The 21,659-nt window shown below is 43.1% G+C and overlaps 1 protein-coding gene across 1 annotated transcript in view; it reads right to left on the bottom strand.

Moving 5' to 3' along the window:
- Window positions 1-21,659, bottom strand: part of WIPF1 (WAS/WASL interacting protein family member 1) — a 53,066-nt gene that overhangs the window by 23,284 nt on the left and 8,123 nt on the right. Inside the window, exon 2 of the mRNA XM_084289213.1 lies at window positions 8,769-8,881. The gene's annotated coding sequence lies outside the window, so the exon portion shown is untranslated. The remainder of the gene's footprint in view (window positions 1-8,768; window positions 8,882-21,659) is intronic.

The following is a 21,659-nucleotide window of genomic DNA, read 5'->3' as shown; positions in this document are numbered from 1 at the left end:
GCATGGCAATCCACCTGAGGAACAGGACTTCTGCCAGCACCAGATTTGGGCATGTCCTCACCAGGCAGTGCTGCTCAGCTTTCCGACGTGGGAAAGTACCTTCCTCTCACATTGGCTTCTCTGCTTTTCCATCTGAGCGTATATAGCATATCGAGCTCTCTCTCTCTATTTTTTAGGACGCTGCAGGTCTGACCAGTTGTTTACTTTGTGGAGCATGAAAGAAATTCTTCCATTTGAATCAAATTGACAGAAGCCTGGAGAACTTGTTTTCCCTTTTCCACTGTTTTGTGGTAAAACAGGCCAAAAAGTGTCAGGAATTAGGAATTAGTCTGAATGTTTTCTTGGACAGCTGAGCTGTTGCAACTCTGAGCCAGCATGGAAAGAAGTCACAGGAACCCAGCTTGGTGAGAGAGCCCTGGGATGTTGCTGGGGGACTTCTGCTGGCCACGATTACCCACCAGTGTGCCACAGATCCCCTCAGCAGTGGTGACTACAAGCAGAGGGGCTTCTCTCCCTGCTGATCCTGAGGCTGGGCTGGAAGGCGGCTGGCTGGATGTGCAGGTGTAGTGGCAGCCCTCGGACACCTCAAAACACCCCATCCCATGCCCAGGGCATGGCAGTTGCAGCACGGTGACCTGCGTAGCTCCACTCCCGAGGCTGCCATTGCTCTGAGCAGGAGGAGGACAGGCAGCCGCAGGGGAAAGGAAGGATCTTACTGCAGTTAAGGCACATGGAAAAGGAACAAGGATCTCACGCTGTCAGATTACCTTACTTCTCCATAGGTCTAAGTCTAGAATTCAATTGGCTTTAGTTTTCCAATAGGCTTTTTAAAGTGTTTTCTTCATCGCAACCAGCTAAGCCTTACTAAACCTGCAGTGAACTGTGACTGCTCTGCTACAGCCAGCATCTATAAAACGATATTAAAATGGTGACTACCTCTAAAGGGGAAATATCTGAGGCACATCAGGGCCAGACATATGGAATCAATTTAAAACTCTGTTTTCCAATCCCTCTCTCTTGTAAATATTGCAGTGCTCCTATAAGGACGTTGAAAAACGACAGTGTTCAGAGATTAGTTCAGATTTCACATCAAAAGCCCAAACAAAAATCTGAGCGGCCGGGGCAGTCAGCAGGGAAGGACAAGCACACAAGCAAGAGTGCATTAGAGTTTTTACAGCCCAGGTGTCGACATGAATTAGAAGGTAATTCAAATACCTGTCATTAGAGGAGCAATCAAAGACTGATCTGTCCAGAGTGTGGGAAAAACAAAACAAAGCAGAGCCCCAGATCTGCATAGCATAAGGCAGCCCGCTCAGCCACAGACAGTGCAGAAAAACGAACACCGCCTCAGCGCCAGATTACCGTCAATAAAAGCCTCTGCTCAGTGCAGCAACCCCCATAAATCAGTTTTGCGAGAAACAGGTGACCGGGTCTGGTAGAGATTTTAATTAAAAAGAAAAAAAATATTTTCCATCCAGAGAGTTAATTTTGGATGAATGTGAAGCTGCGAAGTGCTGAGACTCCAAACCTCATTTAAGATGGGTGGAGCTGGAGAGTCTGATTTTACTCTCGTTACAGTAAGTGGAACGGCTCGGGCCAACTTTCAGAGGGGGCTGGATGAGACCCACGGCACCTTATGACTGCTGAGAGTGCTTGAGCTGATTGGGATGAACACACCTAAAGATTAAGAAGAGCACATCCCAAGAAGTGTCTTGACTTTCTCTGTTGTGCACAGCCGTGCAGTGTAGCTTGGGGTTAGTCATGAAAGAGATCATTTGTGAGGCTGTGAATCACATGTGCACATAAGTAATGCATTTGAGGAATGTTGCAGTCAGCAATCCAGGTTCGTGCTGGCTCCCACAACACCGTCTTGTGGACACATAAGGCTGGTGGGGCAAGGACCACAGCCACAACTTGCACAGAAATGCCATCGCTTGAGTTCAGCACTGCTGGCATCCTGCTTCATCAGCCTGGGGAGAGCGAGCTTCGAGATGTACTGTCATCTGCCTCAACAGACCAAGACCTACCAAAAACCCCCTGTAACTTTCCCTCCGGGCTCCACTCACAGACCACAAACTGAAAGGAAAGTCGCACCAGACTTTACAGACTGACTAAATACTAAATGCAGACTCATTCTGCGTATGAGTTATATCCCATGTTTGCACATCTTTCCTGATGTCTGATGCAAAAAGCATTTGATCTGCCATTTAAATGCTTATTTCAATACTACAACTATGGAAAGCCAAGCTCTTCGTAGACTCTGCTGGGCTGTTACTAACAGTTACTATTTTCTAATTCCCAAGGGGATTAATGAAAGTTTGCAAACAAAGCAAGGCAATAATGGATACATTTTTTTCAGGTTATTAAGGTATAAATGAATATATATTAAATATATACCATTACTTTGAATACGTAAGGGTTTTAAGTATTTACTACAATTGGTAGTAGCAAGCCCCCAAACCCTGAAGCATTGTGAAGCTGGGCTGGGTACACCAGGTATCTGCACGTGCAGGGAGCTGGATGACCAAGTGTCCATTTGCACAAGCCATCAAAGCAGCTCTCAGCATCCGTTCTTGCTGGTTTGGAAAAGGGCCTCTGCCCTCTGAGGTTTGGCCTGCTGTGTACTTTGTATTAAGTCAGATGGGCTGCTATGGTTTCAATAATTACTTTAAAAGGTTTTCAGCAACACAAAAAAACATCTGTGGATAGGACCTTAAAATCAGGATGGAAATAATAAAAGGGAGAGTAAAGCGAAGGCAAAAAATAATCTGAAATAAACAGGGTCCGTTTTAGCAAGCAGTTCCCCTGTCACCTCTTCTGCATGCTGGAGCCAGCCTTAGCTCACCCCAAAGTAGGTGGATACTGGGGCCAAAAGGTGACCATCTTTCCAGAAGGGTCTACAGAACTTTAAAAACTGTGTCCAAAGCAATAAAAATAATAACAACCACCAAAATAAAACCAAGTCAAAGGTGCATTAAGGAAAAGAAAGACATTTGAACTTTCACTGTCCTACCCTACAAGTTTTGGGTTGAAATTGATGCATTTAAAAACACCAAAGAAAAGCAAAGGAGCGACAGAGAACACACCATTTCAGGTATGAATTTACATGCTCACCTAATATTCTGTCAGTACTGGCAAATGATGTCTCATTCTAATCCATTTAAAAATAAGTCCAAAATATTACATTCCTGCACCATCAGATTATTTGCTTGGCTGGAATCCAACAAGAACTCATTCCAGAGAAGTGGATAGAAGAAGCAATACATTGTTGCTACTAAAATATTATACAATAAGAAAAGTAAAAAAAAAAATTCACATGGCTTGAGCAAAACTAACAGACCAGATAACTACTAAGTAAAGTACATGTAAGGTTACCATTATCTCTGTATTGTTTGGTTCTTTATATCAGATAAAAATTCTTCCAAATCAGACCATCTTTTTCTCTATTAAAAAAAAGCAAAAGCCAACAACATAGATTTTATAGTATACCCATGTTCACTGTGTAAATCAATTGCCTTCATTATTACAGTGAGAAAAGCTTGATTTTAATTTTTTTTTTTATTTGTTTGTTTGTTTTTTTTATGTGAGTAAAAGATGTATCAGCTTTACTTAACTGATATGAACTGCAATGGTTTCACTCCAAACCTACAGAGACTTACACCTGAGGAAGATACAGTCCACGAGTAGTAATGTGAATAAGCATGGTAAATTATGAGAGCTGCTCTAGGAATAGAGCAGCAGGGCAGATGGAGAACTCTTTTCCCCTTTTGATACTGAACCCATGACATGCCTTGCTCTGAGCTAGCCAGCACTTCTCTGCCTCCAAGACTGGTTACTGGACAAAATGAAGGGGTACCCAGTAGAGATACATACAGAAAGCAAGCAGAGGATCTCTTGCTCCATACTGGCTTATTGGGACGAGCAGCTCCAGAGGGAATTAGTGGTTTGGTGACCGCCCTGTAGAAGGTCACCCCCGACCAGGGGCCAACCTGAGGGCTGGGTGGAGGAGCAAAGGCCTGGAGACACCCTCACAGCCTGGCCAGCTGGGAGATGAGCTCCAGATCAGCCTTGTGAATTGAAACCACATGAGGTAGGTGGAACGGGAGATTGGTGTTTATGGAGATCGCCTGGCAAGCATCCTGAAGCCCTGGGCTGCTATTTCAGACTCCCATTCAGGAAAGAAATGGTGGAAGGGCAGACCTGAAATTCTGCCTCCTCTTTTCGCCTTTAGTTTGGCTCTGTGTGAAGCAGTAAAAATCTAACCCACAGTACACTGAATACCTCTCCATGCATAATAGGATAGACATTAGCCTTCAGCATCTGAGTCTGCATGTGTGCAAGTCACCCGCAGTGCTCATGTACTGCTCCTCTCACCAACAGTTTCCATTTGGTGCGATCTGGAAAACATCCTGAGTAATACAAGGATGAATTTTTCTGTTAAGTATTTCCAATGCTGCCTTCTGGCAAGAAAAAATGTCAAGAGTTACTTGGAAAAGGAAGGTACAGCTAAGAGATGTTTCAATTACTGTATAAATAAGCTGCCAAATGCAAAGAGTATAAATCCAGGCAATACTAGTAATTCTTCTTATTTATACCACCATAGGCTACGTGGAGATCAGACTATTGACCGACTACAACTACATTTTAATTCACTTACTGGAGTACAGCTTTAACAAAACTAACTCAAAATAACTTCGAAAAGCCATTTTTACACACATCTTGGAGCTCGGCCTAGTCTTGTAGCAGGACTTGACTGTATGCAATAAAACCCCGTGAGGTGTGATAACACTGAAACAGCATGTTTGCTGTTTACACCTGGCATTCTAACTGAACACTCAGCCTTGACATTGGGATTATGAAATTTGCACATATGCACCTGGGTACTCACAGGACACGTCTGCAGTGGATGATGCCAGTGTAAACACCCACAGCAATGGCGCACAGTTAGGCTGTCTATACTTAACGTAATGTTTTCCTTGTCCAGTTAAAAGCCCCATAATTAAAGATAGTTTCTGAAGATTTTATTTATAACATATGCTTCTCCACTTATTTTAGCAATTATCTAATAGATGACAAGGTACACGTTCTGTTTTGTATCATTCTGTGGTTCTTTTAACTCAGAGTAATTCTAATGTTACATGAAAGACTAACTCAGACTCTGAATTTGGATTTCCTATTTTACTTGGAGAGGCATTAAAACCTCTATTTGTGTTTGTTGGTATAGTACAGTATTCAACAATGTATTTTCAAAAAAAGAGGCAAGTAGGAAGCTAATTTTATATCCTTTCAAACTTTGAGACATGCAGAGATCTCTATCAGGATTTTTATTTTTTAAATAATTATCAAAAATAATTTCTATTTAATGGAACTGAAATTATATATATATATTTTTTCCTTAGGAGTGAAAATTTCAGCAGAGCCTACATTTGCTGTAGGTATTTAAAATGTTTTGTTTTGTTTTTTAAAAAAAAGGAAATTTCAAAGCTTTCTAATTTTGAAATTTAAAACGTGCTGAATTCACCTTTGATCTCAGGAAGAAAAATGGTTTTGATGAACTGATTGTTTTAATTTAAACATCATTTCAATAACAAAAGTCCTGAAAAACTACAATGGCAATCACTAACTTTGATATCCAAAGATACATTTTTAAACTTAAGCATCTAACTCCTATTTGTAGAGGCTCATGCTTTCATTGCTCCACTCCTGCACTGATCTGGCACTGCTGACCGCCCGGATCCATCGCTGCCTGGTACCAGCAGGGACATGGGCTGCGTTGGTGCCCCTGGAACTAGTGCTGGGAGGACACAAGCAGGGGACCTCAAAGTCCCCTAAGGGGGGACTAGTTTAAAGCAAGGCACAAATCAAACCAAAAGCAACCAAGGACAACAAAGTAAAACACACCCTTCTGCTCTCCTCCACATCTCCGATTACAGAAGTCTTTGCTTCAATTTATTTCACTTTGGAAACAACTTTTTACAGCTGCAGATGGCAAACACTGAGCTAGTGAGTGAAGAAGAGAAGCTGGAAAGAATGATTATTAATGGGTTCTGCCAAAAAATAAAGGCAGGACAACGTCTTTCATAGATTAACGGCAAGCACTAGCCAATCCTCCCCTAGACTAAGAGGAGGCGTGCTCTACAGCACCCTCCTGGGAAGGAGGGCAGCACAGCCGCGTAACTTGCTGCAGCATCCCCGTGGGCCAGAGCTCAGCACCACGCTCCATTTGTGACGCTGCCAGAGCCCACATGAGTTAAGGAGAGCCTCTGCCCAAGTCACTGACAGTCAAAAGAACGCAATCTTAACCCACTGTCTGTGTTGTATTTTACATATTTATACTCCAGCCGTTTTCCATCACCTCCGATAGCCAGGCGCTCTGACGCAGCGAGTGCGGTCAGGGTGAATCCTCGTGCTGGGCCTCAGGGCGCTGCGCTCCCTTCACACATCGGGCTGTATCTGGCTGTTGGTGCAGGTCCCTCCCTGCTCTGGTGGATGTGCCGGGCAGGTGGCTCTGCCAGAGGGCCGAGGTAAGATTTCGCCTGCCCTCCCCGGGACCAGGTACCCCCAGGTACAAGGCCAGCACCTCACCTCCTTCCCAGCAGGCAGCCCTGAACCTGCCTGTTCCACAGCCTGGGCAGGACACACCAGGAGCCCTGGGATTTTGGAGGCAATTTGCCTCCTTGCAAGAGTAGATCTAGCCAAGCACCTGCTGGTATTGAGAATACAACTTTTTGCATAAGTAGTAGTAGTTTGGTGCTGTTTGATCTAAACCATTATGTATGGCACACCTCCCCCATGAAGAAAACCATGCCCACAAACCCAAGAGCAGCCACATACCATCATTTATCACTTGTGTTTCCTCTTCAGAGCATACTTCATTAACACGTCCTCTTACTCCACATGACTGTTCAAACTCATCCTCACTAATGCCAAACTACCAAAAGCTCAGAGGAGAAAACTTCAGGCTGGTCTGCTCAGTGCAGCTGCCCTGACACAACAGGTATTTGAGGCTGGCAGCCAATTTCCCTTTTAATTTCTTTGTAATAAGAGTGGCTGTCCCAGTTGTTAAACCCTAGCTAAAGTTAGCATCACATCTGTTGAATCCTTTAAAACATGGCTGAAACCTTGTTCAACCTGACTGAATGGTTTGGCTGGCTTACACAGGGCAGAACTAAATTGGGTTTACTTTAAGTAAGTTTGGAGACTACATTTAGCATATGACAGACTGAAACATGACTTTTACCATCTGTTTCCAAAACCAGAATTAGTAATTAAATGTAGAGTTAAGAAACACTTCAAGTTTGAGGCCATAAACTTCCAGATAAAAAGAGTGTTTTTTCAGAACTGAGACATAAGAAACAGAAAAAAAAATAATATCTGGATCAAATCCACAGCTGAAAGGAAGCTGTGTGTTAGTTTTATCAGGTCATAAGACATTATTACTCTCATGAAGTCAACACTCTCTCTTCAGCTTCGGTCCTGATTACCTGTAGTCCTCAAACAAGTGATATTGCAGGGATCACTGCTTTCTTCTGTATCTGTCAATGTGCCCATTGCACAAGCCAAACCTGCAGCCAAATGCTGTTTCAGGTGAGCCCTGACCCATCAAAACTTGCTATTAGGAAATTCTGTTCAACACAGATCAAGTTGGATTTGCACAGCTGATGTGAATATAAACTTTGCCATTAGTACCAGAGTCCTGAGATCCATGATAAAAATGAGCTGTCTGCTGTCTTCCCACAACAATTCACCCAAGAGATCAGCACAGCCTAGCTTTTCAGGTCTCCCTTTCACACCATGAGTAGACCTGGTGTTTACCTCACCAGCTGCTCTTGATAGCGCTGTCACAGTACACAGCATAATGAACTTTATCTGGTGATGCTCAAATGAGAAAAACAAAATTTTCAAGAAACTCAGGAGCAACACGTACCTGCTCTCTCTGTACCATAAATATGAAACTGTTTGTTGCCTTTAAAATTACTAACCAGATTTCATCAATAACCAGAGAAATTTAAAGTTACTGCCAACAATGAGACTGAAATACGAAATGACAGGCTGGAGGAGGGCATCTACCCTTCTCCTTCCTCTGAGGTACCACTGATGATCTTTATAACATTCCTGTCAGGTATTTATGTTTTCTCAAAAATCTCAAGTGAAAGAAATTCTGCATATCCCTCAATAATCTATTCTAGTACTTCTCTAGCCTTACAGCTAGTGAAGTTTTTCCAAGTACCCAATCTAAACCTCCTTTGCTGTAATTTCATTTGCATGGAATAACTAGTATTAGGAGGTTTTGCACCAATCCTCATCCTGCATGCTTGGTTCAAGTTGTGTGTGGAGCCACAAACTAAGTTTGTCAAGTCATGAGGCTAACTCTTCCCTCACTCATCTCCCAAGCCTGGCACCCAGATTTCTCCAGGCTGTGGTTTCTGAAGCAAGTGCAACCTAAGACAGTTACATCTGACATTAGGAAAAGAAAGGTGTTGCCATGTCAGATCACAGCAGTAAACCAGCATTGCTATTAATCCTACATGGAAAAGAATTATTTTTGTGAAAAAAAAAAAAAAAAAGTTTTTTTCCACAATCACCACATTGCAAATAAAGACACCTTTAATAGTATTTATGAGATGGTCCTGTGCCTTCCAACTGTTATAGGCCTTTTATAGCCGGGAGATTATACATGCTGTTCACTGGTTTCCCATGCTGCTGCGCACGCAGTAACGCCTCCCCACTCCCATTGTCCCCCTGTGCAGACCCCAAGGACTCCGTACCTCCTCAGCAGCTGGAGAGACGCTCGGGCAGAACAGGAGGCCTGGCAAATTCACTCCAGAATGCACTTGCTGAAGTTAATTAGACACAATAACATTTCCTAGGACATACATTCCTGCAAGGAAGAAAAAGACACCACTATTAATTGCAAAACTGAAATGGTGGGGACCAGGGAGCCTAGGTATGTAACTGCTGGACACTTCCTTGCTTAAGTAGAAATTCTGCGTGAGAAACTGGCCGTGTGTAAAGAGGAAGCTGTCTCCATCTAAAGAAGAAAACAAAAGGCAAATACACTCTTTGTTCTCCTAGTATCATTTGCTGAGGCCAGAACGCCCAATTTGTTTTCAAACAAATTTGAGATAATAGCCCTGACTTCAGCAGCACATCGAAAAGACCAGTAGAAATGGTGGAATGAAAGCAGAAAAGCCTAAAAACATGTGGATGGATACAGTAGGAAGGCTGAATAGTTGTCTACTGTTACTCTTAAAAGAGCCATGGTTTCCTGACAAGTAGAGATTTTGATAGTTAGGCTAGAGAAAAATGCATACAAAAGCTGAAACAAATCAAGTAAACAAAAGTAAAAACAACCTCCTTCAGCCTCTAGATACTTTTAGCAGCTAATTACAGAAATGATTTGCAGAACTTGCCTTTGAGTGAGAAGGAGGAGGGGGAGAGAATGGGCAGCAGGACATGAGAGAGATGTGCTGCAAACGATGTCTCAGCAAAAGGCACTTTTATCCATTTGAGGTATTTGACAATAAAAAACAACAACATGCCTTTAACAATCCTGTCAACTCAAAGGAAAATGCGAGAACGGTGCCCATTCAGCATTTTATGGGTTTACTTACATTGAGAGATCAAAGTCTGCAGACTCCAATTCCTCACTGGTACAAAACCTGTGCCTGCACTGTGTGGTGAAATGAAACCCACAAGGGGATCCTGTAATAAACTCTCTGAAGCTGCCTGTACAGTTCAGGTTTGCATTAGCTGGCGTTACAGATTTTAACTCACATTTTCCCCTGCAGAGCAGGACAATGCAGTACCGTGGATCCACGTGCACTGGGGACACGAAGCCTAAAGGGCAACACGGTGTGGCAACTTTTGGGGAGCATCACTGGCTGGAGGTTTAAGTGGCACTGTGTGCATTCTGTTTTTCTATTTGCAGAATTAAGGCAAATTTAAAGTGGATTTCATCTAACTTTGAAGCTATCTCAGACTTACAAAGTTTTACACTAATACTTCCCATGGAAAAGAAACCAAAAGAAACCATTAAAAAACAAAAAGCAAGCAAGCAAAAACACCCCCCCCCCCCCAAAAAAAAAAAAAGAACATTTCTTCCGTAGGTGTTACAAACATGTCCACACACATACACCCATTCCCCTTCCTTCCCAACCTCAGTAAAAGAGCAGTTTTTTTCCTGAGCACAGAATTTGTCCCCATCTGGTTCCATTTTTTACTATTTTCTTCTTTTGGTTTCCTTCTCTCTCATTCCAAGCCATATTTATTTCCTTTTGTTTAGTCTGTACTCTTTATTCCCTTTCCTCCTTTTGCAGATTTCCTTTTTAATTTGTTTGAGAAAGAAACATTCTTGCCCTGGCTTTCCTAACAGAAGCTGGTGCAAGGGGCCTGCTCTGAACCCCCCTCTCCTCTCATGCTCTCCCCCTCTTCTGTCGGTCCTGGCTGGCTGGGCTTGCTCCTGGTACACGAGGAACAGCAGTGGGCTTTATTTATTTGGAAAAGTGTATCAGTTTATTTTTGAATTCACTTTCAAATACCTAGCACTAACCACTGTGCGGAAGGTCAAACATATTATTTACAAGCCATTTTATTTAGCTTAAAACAACTCCTGATCTGTATGAGATGAGCCACTATAAAGCAGGATTAGGCTGAAATTAAAATGTCTGTAGTTGGATTTTACTAAATTGGTTTTAAATCACATTCTTAGTTATACAGCAGACTTGAGTTTCAGAGTTGGAGGTTAGAAACCCTAACAAAGCAGAAAGACTGATTAGAGACAGAACTGTGGCACTCTGCAAAATCTGCTACATTTGCAGAAGCAGAGGAGCCTGGCTAAGGCTAGAGCCTTGCCTTTAAAACTCCAGAGCTCAGAACTTGACAGCCAGCTCTGCAAGGCTTCTATTTCCAAATAAAAGCATCCCTGGGCTACATTTACAGCTCTGGGCAGGGTGCAGGGTCCCTGCGGCAGGACCCATCCCCGACCCCAAACACCAGCCTCCCTGCAGGGCTCGCCCCATACTGCCGTTACCGCTATGCTGCCCGGGAACACCAGGCACCACCTTGAAGGATGAAGGACCATGGTTTTGCTGAAGTTCATATACACAGGAGGAAAGATTTTCTTCTTTCATTCATATTCCCTGGATCTTTCCCATTAGAAAGACAGAGATGGAGAGCTGCTTAGTTACCCTTCCACCACAAGCTGTATTTCAGAGTCTGTAAAGTGCTATTAAAATATTCTGCATTTTGTCCTCTTGAAGTTTCTTCTTTTTAACTTTCCCTACAACTTTGCATTAAAAAATGAATCAGATTTTTCTTGCAACAGTTAAAAATAACAACCATACTTTTTCTGTAGGAATACAAAACGTACACCCCCCCAAACACGCTTGCTTTGAGAGCTCCAAGCGCTCCAGCACCAAACTGGTGCTGTTTCTTTCCCAATACAGTGGGTTCCCAAGCCAAAAAGCCTCCAGCACAGAAAGGCGGAGATGGAATTCCTCAACAGACGTAGGGAATGAGAGAAAACCTTACAAAGAGACTGCACCAGCAAAATCAAACAGAACAGTTAGAGAGTCAGCACCAGACAAAACAAACAAAACAAATTTCTCACTGTAATCAATAGCTTTAACCTGTGTTTGAGAAAGCACTTTCTGGTATTTATTAACACTGAACCCCTCTATGAAACATCCACACCTTTTGCTGATTATATGAGTAACTTCACCCAGTCAGAGAAAATTTTGTTCATATTTCTAACTGGATTCAGCTCCATGCTGCTGTTGTATAGCAGGGCAGGCTCCAAGCTTCCCACAAACCAGGCTAACTCAGAGAGAAGCTTCCTATTTTTACCTTTGTAAGGTCCTGTGGAAGCCCACCTCGCTCACTCGCTGCTAACACGACACGAGCCATACTGATAGGTTTAGTCCCCGCTCCACCAAAACTCAGTGAAAATACATACACGAAACCCCTGTAGGATGGTTAAAAAGACGATTATAAAAGACTAACCTGTGCTAGTTGAATATGTTGTAAGTCACCCAGCTCTGAACTTCCCCAGTAGCTTCGCTCTTGTTTCCTGTAGAGCTGCATGTGACACCACACTTCCTTACTGCACCTTGCTAGACTTGCTTCATTTACTTTTTAAAACCAGATGAAGAAACTCGGTCCCCTCCAGCATGTTTAAGAGACTTCTGCTCTTATGTTGAACCACTGACATTTCTGCATAGCCAGAAAGAGTTCTCCTCTGTTTCCTTCTGAGTCATCACATGATTCAATGGCCCTTTTTGTACTATTTCTATGTATTAATACCAAACCCTAAACATGATTCTATTACAGCATGCTCAACTGCCCCCCCCCCTTTTTTTTAGAAAAAAAAAAAAAAAGAGGAAACATGCAATAGTGGAGAGTGCAATTACACTGCAGGCGTGGGAAATTTCAGTTCAAGGATATTTGCATATCAGACTTTGAGTGACAATGTGTCAATGTATCTAGTTTGAGTAGATGTAGTAGTTATTGACAATTTTTGAAATATTTTTCATTTGAATGTGGCAAACATGTTTCACAGGAGTTTGAGTCCTATGAAAAATAGAACTTCAGAAGAGTAAAGATTCTCTTCTCAGCAGCATGCATCCACGTAGTGTCATCAAATGATGGGCAAACATAGGTCATGAAAGGAAGGACAAGAAAGTCACAGATTAGATGAGTACGCTTACAGCATTAGTCAGTAGGTTGTATTTTAGCAGATTTTTTTTTTCTTTTAATTTAGAGACAAGTGGATTCTGGAAAAGCAAGCTAATCATAAATGGTACCAACACCAGAAATACAGCAAGAGCCTGCAGAGGAAGCTTGAAGACTATCATGAGCTAACCTCAGAGGAGAGGCAGACTGGAGACAGCAGCGAGACACTGCTCTGCCGGAAGATGTTTCGTGAGGAAAACGCTAAACACCTCAGCCAGCCCAAAGAGAGGAGGGGGCACTTAAAAATCTCCCCTTTAGGGGGAGCTGAAGAAACAAAAGCCAACACCTGGGGCACTGATCGGCCTGGCAAGGGCTGAACACAGGCAGGGCTGCTACACTGCGGCAGGGTTTGTGCGGAGGCTGATGGCCAGCGTATGTGCTTAGGCATGGGCTGGAGTTAGCTGCACCTAAGCATGGGTGTGAAGGATCTGAAGGCAGGAGGCGTGCACACAGGCCGTGGTGCTGCTGCGGTTCAGGATGCCCACCTTCAGCAGCAACGCTCCCCCTCCACAGCCATCCTACCGGCACCGCTCTTCCCGCAGGCCTCAGCCACCTCATGTGTGCTGGCACTGCTGGTGTTTGGGCTGCACCACGAACCAGGTTGAGGAACAGATCTAGCCTTCACAAGTCAGACTCCTTTTCCCCCTTTTATAATCCCCAGTAGCCCCACTCAGCCAGCAGCGGACAAGCACTAGCATGAAGCCAGCTTTGCCGTCAGCCGGGCTGTACACGAAACCACAGCTTACATTGAGAAGCGAGAGCAAACCAATGCACGATGCTTCCGTGCACGCTGTTTGGTGCAGTGTACGTAATTTCTACGTAAAGCAAGAGCTTTCCACTAAAAATGTCCATCTTTTAAAGCAAACTGTGCCAGATACACAAGTGCTGTGAACAGCCTCCCGGTATGATCAGCCAGGGGTCACCTTCTGGTCTGCTGCCTCCAGGCTTCCTGCAACTGCTTGCTAGTCAACCAACAAGCTCAATGAGCTCCAGTGACTTATTGGTGGGCTAATCTGACTGACCCTGAGGCAAAATGACTGGGAATGATGTTCAGGACCCCTTCTCCCCACAGAGATGTGGCAGAAGTGCGCTGTGGCAAAGAGGCAGTGACAAACAGCAGGAGTCCCCAGGCAGTACCTTCCTGCTGCCGGGGTCACCGGCTGCCAAAAGCTTTGTGCTTGTGCTACACCTGCACAATGAACACCCCACCTTCCCTGCAAGCATGCAGACACTGTATAAGACCGCCCAACAGAGGGACAAGCTCCAAAAAGGCAAGGATCTATTCAGCCTGACAAGGTAAGACCAGTACAAGCCTCTCAAACACAAGGAACGTAAGTGCAAACATGCAGAGGAGACCCATACAAAAGGAGATACACGTGACTGAAAAAAGGACTGGTCCACAAGATGGATGCTTCTGCACAAGACTTTTTGGGCACACACATGCCTACTAGTGCACACACTCCTGAGCTTGCGTGGCAGCAGGATGAGCGCACGTGCAAGCACATGGCCACAGATGCACCTGCTCTGCCCCGATTTACCGTTTGGTGCCAACTGGCCAGAGAGAGGCCGGGGTATTATTTACACTGGAAGACACTTGAGAGCACTGCGAGATGCATGCAGCTTAAGCACTTTCTGCCGCTGAGCACGCAGAGACATTATATGCTGAACTGTAGGCTTCAGAGGCGCTGAGGGGAAGTTGAAGAGTTCAGGAAGTCACCGTGTTTGTGCACAACACACTGCTTCATTGTGCTTGTCTTCAGCTGCTCGCCCAGCCACTCCTAGGCTAGCAGTCATCGCTGACAAGAGCCAGTTTATTTCTCTTCTTTTCAAGGGGTTGTATTTACAAAGTCACTTCTAAAGTGCTAACTGCTGCGTGAGGAGCTAGTGGCACATACTGGACCATGTCAGAGCTGTGCTTGGAGTCCCTGATGGGGCAAATATACCTTTATACTCCCCCAAAATGCCCCTCTCCACGTTGGTCAAGATGCAAGGAATTAATTTGCTGAGGGAGCAACTCACAGCCACCTCCTTTTAAGCTACACCCAAGCAAAATGTCCTCTGAGGGTGTCACTCCAGCTGGAGGCACCTTACTGGGGGCTGACGTCCTTTGGTGGGGCCACACAGATGGCACTGCGGGGACACCCACAGCAGCTGTGTGGTACCTGGGGATTTGCAGCACCCGCACAACCCTCACGCATGATCTGCTAAGCTTCTCAGCCCCTTGGGCCACCACAGACACTGAAGGATCTATCAGTTCTGACCACAGACCATTGCTACACAAAAGGAGACATCTGAAACCTGATGAATTGTCCCCTGCACGTCAGCCATTTAGTTCCCCATCCTTGTCACAGATGAGGTATCTGCTGACTGGCACATTCTGGAGGACTGTAGTTTCTCTGGGGTTTTTGGTAGCAATCTTGGGTGATAAGCCAATGCTTGTAACAGATGCTGGATCTCACCTTGTATATATGCCAGACAAAACCATTTCTTTATCTTCCAAGTGGAAAGCCCCCCCAAAGCTCTTCCCAGCACATACCTGGGTAACTGAAACGTGCCACTAACATTGTGGATGGCACAAGCTGTTTATAAGACTGTAAATTGATTCCCCCTCACTTGCAACTGGATCAAACGGTGTTTGATTTACGAATAAAGGACCACCCCAGCAGCAATAATAAGTTGCACAGTGACCTGACAGATGAGCTACACCAGGATGTTAATGGCTGTGGCTGTAGAGCCATTTACACAAATAATTTGCTGTCTTGTGCTGGCTGTGGGGGTTAGAAAGCAATCACAGGCCCTGAGGTTTTGGGTTTAGATTAGAAACATGCACTGCTCTACTTAACACATTTGATGATTCTGGACCAGATGATGCCAAATGCCATCATTCATTCAATCCCACGCGTGTCACTTGCCTTACAAAAACATTTACTCTTTTTATGGAAAGTCACTTTGCTCACTGATATGGCTGTGTCTATAGCACACACACAACGTATGTTGTGGACACACATCTCCACACAACAGTGGGTATCGTGAGGAATGTTTTCTCTCTGGTACCTGTCACCAGCAAATACGAGCAATTAACATCTCAGCAATCCAGCAAAACAATCCATGTCGCTCCTGACCTCAAGCAGGCACAACACATGCAAGCACAAGAGTACATCATTGTATGAAGCTACTAAAACACGACCACAAAACTCCCAAATCTGCTTGCCAAATCACAAGAGCCCAGCACTAATACAGAGGTGTTCAAACTTCAAAGCAGGAGCACAGTCAGCAAGAGTTTGTTGAAAGAATTACAACCAGGCATGGAAACTGGGACTTCTCAGTAGCATGTAATCCCTGCTGTTTCCATTTCCTCTTGCTCATTATCAGCACAGACGGGGGCTGAAGATTAGTAAACAGTGGGTGTTTAGGGTGAATTAGAGCATGTGTGATATAGAGCTCACTATCCTGGTGGCATCAGCGTGACTTCGCAGAGACATAAATGTTTAATGTTGCCCACTATGTCTTTTCAGAACTATGAAATATTAACATGCTCCTTGGAGGTAATGATGGTAGGGGAATCACATCAGATAAAAAAGAGAATCTGTCTTAACCTTCCGCCAGGATGTGGACAAAATCTCATTGTCAAAATGTTTCTGGCCAGTGTTCCTCCTCCTCCTCTTCTATGGTCACCTTTGCATGGAAGATGAAGGGTATTTGCACAGCTCTTGTCCTGCCTGAAGCCAGGAAAAACAAACTGTGGGACAAAAACCTTAACACTGAGAATTTTCTTTCATCTAAATGCAGAAAAGAGTTTCCAATGAAATCTTTAGAGGCTTCCAACCAGATCATTCACAGGATTTTTAAGACCATTATACCTAGATGATAAATGCAAAAGAAGCAAGCAAACTAGTAACACTATCTGAAATGATTCAACTGTCCTTCAGACATTCACTCTTCAAGTGGATTCTCCTCTTTTTTTTTTTTTTTCTTCTTCTTTGCTCACTGCTGTAAGGAACAGTTTTCGGACAGATTTTCTCTGATCTTAGCCAAAATCAGACTGTTTTGGTGTCATTTTAGGTATTAAAAATACCATTACCACATGACCAATTCTAACATAAGAGCAATTACTTGCTTATATATTTCAGTAATTATGAAGACAAATCTGAAAGGTCAAAATAATTAAGAAAAGAACAGAAAACAAAATTAAGTCTACACAAAATTAACAGCTACGTGCCTATGAGACATTACACTTTTAGCGATCACAATTGGTTTAAGCCACAGGCTGCCCTTTCAGACGACAGCCACGTAAATAAAAGTCATTACTAAGGAAACGTAATATACCTAGAAATGCCTACATATTTACTGAGTGAAAACTGCTGAATTGACAAACCTTGCTCTGAGAAAGTTTTTTGTCTGGTTGTTCCCCCCAGTAGTACAGATATCAGACTCCAAAAGAAGAGTCCTGCACTGCTCCCTTAATTTTGATAAAGGAATTGTAAGATACATTTCTAAAAAGAGAACTACCATGGTGGAATTCTCTTCATATCACTATAGATAATTCAAATAACCTTAATTTGTTCACAGAAGCAAAAAAAAAGATCTTCTATTAAAACAAATATTACCAGTGGTTGCTTATAATACTTAATTTCACATAATACCTAGTTTCTTAATTTGCAACCTTCTTACCCAATAAGCTTGAGACACGGTTTCTCTTCAACTTGTTCAAAGGATATGGGATTACTCAGACAGACGCACAAACAAAAACCATTTGCTGTCTTTTCAAAGAATATTTCCAACAATTTTTGCTCAGTAAAAATTGCCTCTCTATTTTTCCAGAACAGTGTATTTGTTATATCTTGCCAATGGCATGCCTAGTCTCTAATTATCTTTTTCAATATATGAACGCAGCAATGATGGCGATACTAAAAGATATTTATTATCGTGCAATTTGTCTTTCGCTATTAACATGAGTCTCAAAGTTTATGAAGCTTCAGGTACAAACAATATGATGAAGAGTTTTTATATACTTGGTTATTTCAGCAGAAAACACTGTTTTTAAAACCACAGTTAAATTGAGTAATACTTTATATTCAAACTTCCCATCAATATTTGTGCACACGCACACACGAGAACAAAGCTAAATAAATCTGCACCCTAGCAATCATGACCTACCACAACAGCCACACATTTTAAAGCCACAGAAACAGCATTTATTGACAAGACCAGTTTTCTATCTGATAAGACACACAATTTTAGGCTGTTACTTCTGTATGAGATCTATATTTTCTTTTAAACTAGAGAACCTTTTATGAAAAGCATCTGATCTAATAATGTCTGTAGCTAAAGGAACCTGAATGAACTGGAGCTTAAACTATAAATTACAGATTATTAAAAGGCATGACAACTAAACTAATATTGAGTAACATATTGCTATTATTTTGAATTCAGGATTCTTACCATTTATAGAATTGTTTACTTTGGGCGATTGTCTAATATTTTAATTGCAAACCAAGCCCCTCTTTCCTCCGTTATCTGTTCAACATGTGCAGCTATGACATTTGAGCAACTAGATTCTTTTTCAAAAAAGTCTGCTACTTTTGTCTAATCTATTTTCCCTTTTACACCCTGAGCATTCATATTGGAAGTACTGAAAATTTGTGATTCACTAGAAAACAGAAAGGGAGCTAACTAGAAGCACACTAATTAATACAGGAGTACACATTGGCATGATTTCCACAGATTAAGAGCAGCTGTGTACTATTTTACAGTAGGAACATCCTATCCAAAGTTCATGTCTTTCTTTCCTTTCCTTTTTTTTTTTTTTTTTTAAATGGAAAGTCCCAATCAATGAGAACTTTAGTCCATTTTTTGCATTTTTCCCATGGGTGGTATATTCCACATCAGGAATATCTGGATGTTAAATATAGACACAGATCAGCATCCGTACATACTTGCTGGGTGATTATAAAATAGTACCAGCTCCTCTGCTGTGTAACGGATGAGAACTCTTACTCCTTGTGTAGGTTCAAGTGCCAGCACCTCCACACTGAGAGGAGCTGTGCCTGAGTAAGGTAAGATCATATCAGGTGAGATCAGATCATGGGTTTTTCTTTCATTAATAGTTATGAAAAGGAGTGTTCTCCCAAGGATAAACAGGAGAAAGGGAGGCTCAGTTTATGAATATGTATACCCACAGCATGCTATATTTTCATTTAATTATCTGTGTTACTCCTAAGAATTAGGAGAGTTTATTGCTATGAATTCAGAGAGCAGTAGTCAAACTAACAGGGAATGGAGAGGCATCCAGAGAACAGCCCTGAGACACAAGTTCCCTGCATGCTCGGGGAGACCAGGTGTTGATCCTATACCTCACTCACACAACGGGCAGCCACAGGTACTGCATCCAGGCTCATGCCACTGTGCCCAGTGATCCCTGGGAATCAGGGAGTAGCTTCAGCCCTCATTCATCATCTGGCTGCTCCATGGCAGCTTCCAGCCTGGAAGTTGCTCAACAGCATTTTGACCTTTGAATACCTCAGATTACCAACTTGTTGCAATTACACTACACTAACACAACTCCCCAAGTAAGAGGGGCTGGGTTTCTGAAGCCTTGGCTGTGAAGGTCCCCACTGCACACTTGGGAACCAGCAGGCAGAATAAGCCCCCACATTAGCAGGCTGAGACTGAAAGCAAGGACAGCAGTTTAGTGCTCTGGCTAGGAACAGCAGAAACTCCATGGAAGAATATAACTGAACTTTCAACCACATTTCAGTCGTTTATGGTCGAGCCTTTCGGTAGAGCTGTTTGCCTGGGGGCCAGGTCCCAGCACAGCCAGCCCGTTACAGAGCAGGACTCGCAGGGGAGGTGATGTGGCAAGCACCACCGCACGCTGCGCTGCAGGAGCCCGAAGGTGCCTCCGCATCCACCTCCCTGCCGCGACATGCTGCCAGCAGGGGCTCGGCTACAGCAGCTGTTATACAGGCTGTTTATTCCTGCTTGAGGTTTCACAGCATTAACGGTTCAGATTTAAGTAAACTTTGTGACATATATAACTTTAGGTCTTTTGCTGCTAAGTGGGACAGTTGTTGTTCTCTCAACTTCTAACAAGAAAGCTAGTGCACTGCACTGCTCCTGGGAGTTCTGGTTTTGAAGACCTTTGACAGTCCACGAGACTAACTGCTTCCATAATTAATATTCTGAAAAAGTAAAAAAAAAAAATCCCCAATTTTACACCAGACAGAATTCCCTAGTGACAGGGTCTGAGATCCTACACTGATGTAGGTTATAGAAAATTACAGTGCTACTGGGATCACGTGCTCTGTTGAGAAATGAAGAAGCTGGGACCTGAACAAGCCAGAATTCAATACAGAGAAGTGAGACTACGATTTGTGAGAATTTTACTGGACAGAACCAACATTGCATTAAACGTTCCTGCAGATGCATTGTTTTTGCTTCCCCCCGAACAGTCACATTACAGTGACACCCCAAACCCCTTGAAAAAAGATGTCAAGGGCGGTAGAATGAAGGAGTTATCCTACCTTTTCCAAAAATAAGCAGCTGACTCTGCCCAAGGACAGAGGAAGCACCTATGCGCACACACCCAAGGGACAACAGCCCACAGGACCCCCAGGAAACACAACCCCTGACCGTCTTGCCCCAGCACTGCTGCAACCTTGGTCCCATCAAGGGTGGGATGGGACCGAGGAGCACACCCACATGCCACTTTGTGAGCTTGCTGGTTTTATTTTTGTGTCTGTTCTCACTTCTTAGCTAGACATAACTTCATGCACTAGGAAGTGGCAGTGGGATACTTCCTTATCTCTAGATAAAGGGAAGAAGGTGAAAACACACTATGTTCTTTTTACTTTTCCTTCTGCAGTGTTTTCCATTGTATTTTTGTTTGCTTCTGTCCATAACTGAAAGTGGAAGGCCTTGAGAGCTGTTAAATGCTGTGGTATACAGCATCACGACCACGGTTTCTTTAATGCCTAATCAGTCTCACTGATGAGTGAACAAACAGTGAGCAAATGTATTTGTGAGAAGAATAAAAGCTTTCAGTCTAAGCAAAGAAGAGCAGTGTTATAGCACTCTCACTGTAAACAACTGTGAACTCCATTATTGCTCCTAAGAGGAAACTTTCTTGGGGAACTCTCAAGTAACAAAAACCAGAAGACAACACTGACAGTTCTTTCTCTGGGAAGCACAAAGTCCCTCAGTGTTCTTGCTTAAGTACTGTGTGTGATGACATCCAACTGGGTTTTACCCTGCGATTCACTTGCATTATCAGGGATGTTCTGCTGAACAACTGGCACACTGTAGACAAATAAAGGAGGAACTTGTCCAGTCACCTCATGCAGTTTGTCAGTTATGGAGTACTCCATTTTCTAGTTCCCTATAGCAGCTAAAGTTAATGTCTTCCTCTCTACTCCAGTCAGCATACACACACTTTTAAGGATGTCCAAATAAAATAAAGTTATGAGTTTTGAAGACGCTGATCCTGTAAAAACCTGCTAGGAAGGGGAAAAACAGGCGATGAGGAATTAAATAATGCTCTGATTCCACTTCAGAGGCCAAGTAAGCATGCAGCAACCTCTCAGGATAAGACTTATGAAGAAGACTTCACTTTGAAAAGCACGATCTTATTAGAGAATTTGAAATTAGAACTAATCCAAAAGAAAAAAAACTACAACATATAACCTGTTTGAATCTGAGTATCTTTTTGGAGTACTTAAAGCACCCTTAGAACTTCAGAATGCCTCTGAGTTTCTTGCAGTCACTGCCACATCGGTACTGCTTCATCTCAGAAGGTCATCCGTACTGCTGCTGGACTCGGAAGACAAGAAACATCATTTACATCCAAGGGACACAGGCCATTTTGATTAAGAACAATCTATTTAAAATAAGTTGTGCTATAACATAAGGTTTCTGCCCTTCCCTAAACT

The sequence above is a fragment of the Netta rufina genome, assembly GCF_964035555.1.
Source record: "Netta rufina genome assembly, chromosome: 6".
In the NCBI taxonomy this organism is placed as follows: Eukaryota; Metazoa; Chordata; class Aves; order Anseriformes; family Anatidae; genus Netta; species Netta rufina.
This window is presented reverse-complemented; position numbering and strand designations above follow the sequence as displayed.